An 8,432-nucleotide genomic window follows, 5' to 3' on the forward strand; every position below is an offset into this window, starting at 1 on the left:
GACAATACTCGTTTCAACAATATGTCGATGTTTTCTTTCTGCTAGGCCATTTTGCTCAGGGTGTTTTGAACACGAAAACCTTTGAGAAATTCCATTTGTTGCAAGAAATTGTTGAAAACCTCTACTTTTGTACTCACCTCCTTCATCACATTGAAGGGTTTTTATTGAAGTATTAAACAGATTTTCGACCTTAGCTTTAAATTGAACAAATATTTCAAACACTTCAGACTTATTTTTCATGGGAAAAATCCAAGAGTACCTAGAATAATCATCCACAAACAAAACATAATATCGAAAACCTTCAATTGAAATAACTGGAGGACACCAAACATCGGAATGTAAAAGTTGTAAGGGAAATTGGGAAACAGACTCTGAAGTACTAAACGGTAACTTAGTACTTTTTCCTAAAAGACACGACTGACAAAACTTTACATCAGCAGTACCATGAATTGGTACTTGTTTATTGGAAAGTAAAAACTTGATAATAGACGACGCAGGATGACCAAGACGTGAATGCCATTTTGAGCCGAGACTCGAATGCCTAGTCACACTGAAATAAGGTTATGGAACTGTCCACCGCCACCAAAAAATGGGTATAAGCCATTCTCACATCGCCCGCGGAAAAGCGTCTTCCGGGTCTTAAGGTCCTTAACAAGAAAAAAATGAGGAAAGATGAGTAAATAACAATTATTGTCTAGGGTAAAACGGTGTGCAGAAATAATGTTGGTTGAGGCAGTGGGGCATCTTAAAATATTTTGCAATTTAAATGAGCAAGATTGTGTTTGTAGTTGATTCGAACCCATATGAGAGATAGAGAGGCTAGTATCATTACCTACACCACCCACATTCTGATTACCATTATATTCTTGTGGGTTTACCAGATTCTGGATGTCTGGAGTCACATGAGCATTAGCACCAGTGTCCAAAAGTCACTGTCCATTATTCTGCCGATTGAGAGGAACCGAAGATGTTGCCATGGCAGTAAGCTGTTTTGCTGGAATTCTCCCTTCATAGGCTGCATTCATTCTTTGATAGCAATCTAGGGCAGGATGCCCTTGTTTTCCACATATCTGGCATGTGATTCGTTCTCCTGTGTTAGTAATTTTCTCACCATTGCAGGCCGAGTTTGGCCTTTGATTATTGTTGCGAGGAAAGAACCCTCGCGGGTTGACCGCACCACCACCACGTGCGGACTGAAAAGCACCACGTCCATTTCCACGAAGTCGTCCACCACGACCTCTGGTAGTGACAAAAGCATTCACTGGAGCAGCCTTCACAGGCTGAGCATTCTGTGCAGCCATGCGTTTCTCGGTAGTCAGTAGGAGGGCCTCAAGTGTAGGGTACGCGATTGGAGTATCACGTGCTTGAGCAGCACTCACTGTCATTTCATAGGCAAGGCCCAAATTGTTCAAGATAATCTGGACAAGTTCATCATCATTCACGGGGTTGCCAGCTAGGGCAAGGTTATTAGCAATCGAGTTCATTCGATCAAGATAATCAGCAATAGACATGTTTCCTTTCTTAGTTTGCATCAGTTCATTGCGAAGAAACAAAATACGATTTTGGGATGTAGAAGCATACCGTTGCTCGAGAGCCTCCCAGGTGTCATGAGAGGACCTTTTGCTGGTGACGACGGACAACACAGAGGGCGTGAGAGAGCCATTGATCCAGCTTAGTATCAGTTGATCATGCTGTACCCAGGTTGTGTAGGCGGGGTTGATAGCAGCAGCACCAGGAAGATGTTTAGGTGGACATATGATGGACCCATCAACATATCCCATCAGGTTACGACTCTTGAGGATTGGAAGGATCTGAGTCAACCACAGAGGATAGTTGGTTCGATCCAGTTTGATGTTGACAACCGTAGTCATGGAGGAGAAAGGATTCATGGTAGGGTTTGAAAGAGAGTTGGTGGAGGTTGCAGTGCTGTTTGTGGTATCAGCCATGGAAAAAAAAATTCAGGATCTAAGTCGTTAGACTGCTAGGGCTCTGATACCATGTAAAACTTAAGAACTCTCAAGGTTTTACTTCAATTTGCATGCCCTTTCAGAGAGAGGCTGCATGTATTTATATTCACGTTCAGATTACATCAGGGATTGAAATCCCTATTTACAAGGCTATTTCAAATTCAAAATTACAACAGAAACTACAAAGCGTATTACGGAAAACAACTAACATTCGAAAAGAAGTTTGAACTAATCTAACTCTTCTTGGATAAGAGTTTAGGTTGATCACAACCTCCTGAATTTGAGGAAACCACCACCAGACTCGGACTTGGTCTAACATATCTATGTAAGGAATGTGGCATATTTTGTGCCAGTGGTGTCCTTTTCCTGGTTGACATCTCTCTTTTAGCACAGTACACCTATAGATGCAAAGTTCCGTAAGTGAAAGAGGTAGTCCCTCCGCTGGAATGGATGCTAGCTTTGGACAATCCCAGAGTTCCAGAGATTCAAGGGAGGTTAGGAATTGAAAGCCCTTGCTGCTCAGTTTCTTCAGATTCGGGAAGCCACCAATTGAGAGTTCAGTGAGATTTGGGGAGCAACGTCTCCATCCGGACCATGACCGGTGGAAATGATACCATATTCGGATCTTCACCACCGATCCACAAGTATCTAAAAGAGGCGAGTCTGTGTAACCCCCACTCCAACTCCCACAATTACTCACAGCTCTTGACCTTCCAAATCATAAGTGATGTTAGGTTGGTGGGAAAGGAGCAAGTCAAACCTTCACGATAGTCGATAATCAATTTCTCAAGAGAGTTGAAATTGTGCATGTCTTCAGGCAAGGCCTCTAATCTATCACAATTGGTGATCCGAATCTCTCTCAGGTTGGAGCCCCTTCTCCCCCCACTCAGTCTCGGTAAGGATTTTAGATTTTGGCACCTCCGTATCCTAAAATATTCGAGACAGTAGTTAGTGTTGTTGTAAAACAACCCGTCCGGTGCGATTAACTCCAGTTGTTCACAATCATATATGTCAAGTTCTCTAAGTGCCCTGACAAGCTGGTCACTCAATGATAACGACGTCAGAGATTGACATCTTTCAATATTCAAGTACTCAAGACAATTGTGAGAAGAGGATGACCAATAACCAACAGCCTCGTTATCTACTAGTGATCTCAAACTTCTGCAATCTCTTATCTGTATTCTTCTGAGATTTTGGGGAATCTGGGATTTTGCAAAATATATCAACGAATGGCTCTCTGTAATCTCGATGTCTTTGAGAGAAGGTGGCAAACCAACTTCTGGAAAAGAAACTAGACTTGAACATTCGTGTATGCAAAGCTCTTGAAGAGACGACAACTGTTTAAACCATTTTGGTAGCTTCAAAAGATTTTTGCACTTCTTTAACTTCAGAAATTCAAGCTTACACCCCAATATTTGCAATTGCAGCAACTCATCTGCTCATTTTCCTAGTTCTTCAACTAGGAGAGAGTTGTCTTTAATCTCCAAGAGAAATCAACTGCTGCAATAATATTGCCTCATTCTTCAATGAAGACATCAGCTCCTTACATCCATTAATCTTCAAATCTCTGACCTTGGTTAATCCCTTTATGCACAATTCTCCTTTTTGCAGAGACGTCAGCTCCGAAATGTTTGAAAGGTACAAGGACTCTAATAACTCAAACTCAACCTTAGCAGCTATATGCACCACGCCTTTACAACCGTCAATGTTTAACTGACAAAGTTGTTTGTAATTGGCAATTGAAACCAATAATTCTTCACATTTAACAATTTCAAGCGATGCCAGCGAATTAAGGTTCTCTGGCAGCTTACCCTCCAGTTTAGAACATTTTCTGACTAAGAGTGTTTTCAGGCAAGGGAAAACACTACCTCTGTGAGCCGTTTGAAATGGAAGCCATACCTTCCAATGCTGCATATCCACAAACTCAAGAGTCTCTAATAGTGGAAAATACAAGGAACACTCTCCATAAAACTCAGCACCAACACTTTCCACTGCATTCATTCCTCTAATATAAAGTTCTTTGAGATGAGGCAATTTTCCAAGAGGTGGCAGAGATAGACAATTGTTACATTCCTCTAAGCGCACAAGCACCATATTAGAGAACAATGGAACTCCAACCCGTGATGAAATTTCTTTTCCGGCATAACTCTTGATGGTGAGCTCCTTGAGCTTTGTATGAGGCTGTAACATGTCAAGCACAGTGGATTCCGTTTCTCTTGTGTCACTTGAATGAGACCATTCTAGCACCAACGAATCAAGCCTCTCCAAGCATTTTAAGTTGGCCCTCCGAGTATCCTCGACATCAGTCACATTCTTCAATCTTGAGATGCACAATGTCCCTCGGAGATGCAATAGGAACTCTAGCTTTCTTATCCTTGATCGATCACGACCACCACTCACCACAAACTTAGTCAATGACTGGAGATTCACCAATCTACCGAGTTGTGGAGGCATTCCTTCCAACAAAGAGACATTTGAATTGTTGAGATGATGCAAATTAATTAGATTACTCATGTCTGCAGGCAATGCCTCCAATTTAGAACTGCCTTCCAATATCAATGTCTGCGAGTTGTAAAGAGTGCTTGTTGATGGACTCCACAGTTTGTTGTTCAATATGTTTCCCATTCGTATGTATCCTTACGAAGTAGAACACCACCGAGGGTCCTTGCGGACAAAGGCAATCCCCTACACTTGGCAGCAATTTTTTCCTTAAGTAACTCGTAATTTGGTGGTTTGTCATCATTAGAATTTAAGAATGCATGCTGCTCAAATACTTGCAAACAAACACTACTTTCCATAGGCTCCAAATTGTGAACGAGCGTGGCAGAGGAAAATAACCCTACATTTACCCCTTCTACTTCCATAAAATTCGAACCTTTAACATTACAGGTAATTTATTCATGCTTGTCTTCTACGACATGAACCCGATCCAACGACTCTTCGAATGCTTGCAATGCTACTTTGTAATGGTCAAGAGAAATCACACCTTCCTCTACAATGTGCAAGGCACTTCTATACAACTGATCGAACCATTGCACGCGGTCAGTGGCGTCAACATTACTGGACCCTTGATCTGGAATATATAAACGCTTGTAATCCTTCTTCCATCGTGGCAAAATGTACTTCGTAGGGATCTCCTCTACCCCGTTATAATTAAGCACACACAATGCATGCCGACATAAATACCCGTAAAAGTTAAAGCAGCTGCAAATGCAACGAACCTCACTGGCTGTTCGGCTGCACATGGGCTCAATCGGGTATGTAAAAATCATATATGTTTTACTTTTAAAAATAACAATATTAATTTAGAAAGCGACAAGTTACACAACTCAAAACTCACATCAGTATAGGACCGGATATGTATTAAGAACTTACATGGAAGTCTTCAGATCAAGAGGACACTTGCTTCAAAGGATCAGGTTTCAGTTGAAGTTGAAAACTTGGAATTAAGATTAAGGAGTTGTTCCCTGGAAGCTTGAGCTCTCGACCGTAAAAGTGCACAAATTGACCTGAAATATGTGTGTGTGTGTGTGTGTGTGTGTGTAGCTCCAATTAAGATGAAGAAAATGAAATAATTAATCAACAAATAATGGATTTCCCATACATTTGCAAGAAGAACTTAGCTAATTGAAGCTTTCAGATGATCATGAAGAAGAAGGGATTCGTTTTCATCGATCTGAGCGCTTATGAAAATCAACAAATACAGAATCTAGAAGACAGAGACTTTAGACCTCTTCAATTTGCTATGATAATAGACAAGTCCTCTTTGTTTTCTCTCTCTTCATTGTCGTAGGGAGGGGTCATAATGATTTTGTCTTTTAACTTTTTTTTAGTGCACTCTTACTCCCTATTTTATTTATTTATTATTATTAAATAAGTTTAATTTTAAGATTTGTATTTGTTTACTATACGAATTTCAAAATTTAAATTTATCTAATGATAATAAATAAAGTAATTAGCATACAATATAATTTATGGTAGTAAGAAAAAATACTCTATTTTTTCTTTTATCTTTTATTTTCATTTTCTTAAATGAGCAATAATAGAGGAATTATTAGCAGATAAATTTTTAGCCTTGGTGCACGAGCTCGTGGATGCTCTAAACAACTTGAGTTGTAACCCCTTGCTATATTTAATTACATTGTTTTGTTTTGGATCAGAGTTCAATTCAATTTTTATTTTTCGTATGCAATTGTAGATAATGTCAAGATGGTGACGATTTGGTTTGGATTGGTTTCTAGCCTTAGATGTCCGAAGTCAATTGATTTGAAATTGCCAAAATTTTCAATAATTTTATTAGACGTACTTTGATTTTTTTTTTTTTTAATTATAAGAAAAATTCTTCCATGATGCCAGAAAATTGACCCAAAAAAATAAAAAATAAAAATAAAAATTCTTCCATGATACGAGCATTAGATGGTTTGAATTGATTTATATATTTCTTTTATTGTGATCCCGTAAATCTCAAGTCATTCATGGCCTAATCGGTATTTTTGGAATATTGTTTCTCTTCCATTCATGTTGCCTTTTAAGACCGTGTAATCAATCGTTTGCAGATGTAACAAAAAATCTTTTGTCAAATATTTTGGGTTTTATATTTGATCCATGTCCTTTCAATTTCATCGGGATTAGTCCGAGTAGTTTACAAACCGTCTCAATTCTACAATACAGACATATAAGAGTAATATTCAAACAGCACAATTTGATTGTCTTCTCTCTAGCTAGAACGCTTTTTTCTTTTTGGTGTTATTTTAATTTTTGCCGGATGTATCCGATCAATTATAGTTGTGGTGACAAAATAGTATTACAAGGCCTGAGGCCACATAGATGACAGATGCAGTACACTTGAACCATAGCGGAAAAGGGATTGTGATGGAAATGAAGAAGGCAGTCACTCCGAAGAAGACACCGAAATAATGGAACAGATGAACTATGACTCGCGGACATTTGGAGTTCTGAACGAATTTGCTAAACATGATACCAGAAAAGGAAAGTGTGATTGCGAGACCAAGAAAGCAAAAGGTTAGAGGGAGCTGCTTGGAGTGAAGTTGGATGGGTAGGAGAGCCATTGCAATGCCTGTGGACAAGCTATACGCCACGATGACCTTTGCCCAGTCTAAGTTGTGCTTCCCGGTCAAGCTGCCTGCTGCTGGTTCAGCCGGTATTGGTACTTCTTCGGGGTTAAGATCATCGTCCAACGGCGGGATAATTAATATCTTGTTGAGTTGTTGCTGCAAAAATGCCTTAAGGCACTGACATGCACTAGTAATATAGAACATTTTCCTGCACATAAGATGGGGAGGAGGAAGGGAAAGCTGGGTTTGTTATTTCCACGAGAGACTTCATTGTGTTATATACATATTCCTCGCGCGCTAGGATCCCTTTGGAAGTGCCAATGGATGCGATATTTTTGTTTTTTTGTTGTTGGAATGTAAGGTACTAAGGAAGTATCAATGTCTAACCAGACAAAAACAATGATGTTTTTTTGGGTCAAATCCAAGCCATTTCCTAAACAGTAAACCGGCCGAATCTGAAAGCAAGACAATAATGTAATTTGCATAAAATTGATACACTTGCTAAGACATTATCTAATACTACAGGTTAACTCGGCCATGGTATGTAGAAAATACCTATATTGAAAAGCAAATGTTGCTCGTTCTTGTTAAGGATAAAGAAGGTCCACCAGGTTAAATCATAGCTTAGCTATTAAGATAAAGTTGTTAAGATAGTCAGTTAGTTGTTATGGTGACTCAGCAACTATTACAATGTATTTATACGTGCATACCCATCCATTGAATATATGAAAAAATACAACTTTAATTACTCTCTCTCTCTCTCTCTCTCTCTCTCTTCATTTTCTTTCAGATTCATGAGTTTCTACATGGTATATTCACCTTTGTCCACCGACTTCGATCCTTCGCTTCCACCGACCTAAAATTTTCTCCCCTTTTGTTCAAATCTCCTGGATATCTATGGCTACTGCTACAAATTCTACAAATTCTTCTCCAGGTGCTTCCTTCGATTCTCCTGGCAATGTCTCTTACTCGCCAATCGCTTTAATTACTTCAATCACAGTTCAGAATATCACAGGCATGGTACCAACAAAGCTCAATCGTCAAAATTACATTACTTGGCGTAGTTTGTTCATCCCTATTTTGAAGCGATTCAAGCTTTTACGGCTTGTTAATGGCACTGATCTCTGTCTGCCTCGGCTTGTATGCGATTCGTCTGGTTCTTGAGTTCCTAATCTGGCTTTTGATCTTTGGTGTGAAAGAGATCAAATCTTGATGAATTGGATTAACTCAATGCTTTCTGAAGATCTCATTCCTCTCACGATTGGTATGGATGATTCCCAATCTCTCTGGCAATCGCTTGAACGACGTTTTGCTGGTGCTTCTCACACTCATAGCTTGCATTCAAAGATTCAGACTATTCAAAAAGGAAACTCCTCTATGTCTGATTATC

At 39.5% G+C, this 8,432-nt stretch overlaps 1 pseudogene; it reads right to left on the reverse strand.

The window, feature by feature from the left end:
* Positions 1 to 2,392: 2,392 nt before the first annotated feature.
* Positions 2,393 to 4,610, reverse strand: LOC137716395 (putative disease resistance protein At3g14460; annotated as a pseudogene).
* Between the last annotated feature and the right edge of the window lie 3,822 nt (positions 4,611 to 8,432).

Source organism: Pyrus communis, chromosome 14 (assembly GCF_963583255.1).
Source record: "Pyrus communis chromosome 14, drPyrComm1.1, whole genome shotgun sequence".
Lineage (NCBI taxonomy): Eukaryota > Viridiplantae > Streptophyta > Magnoliopsida > Rosales > Rosaceae > Pyrus > Pyrus communis.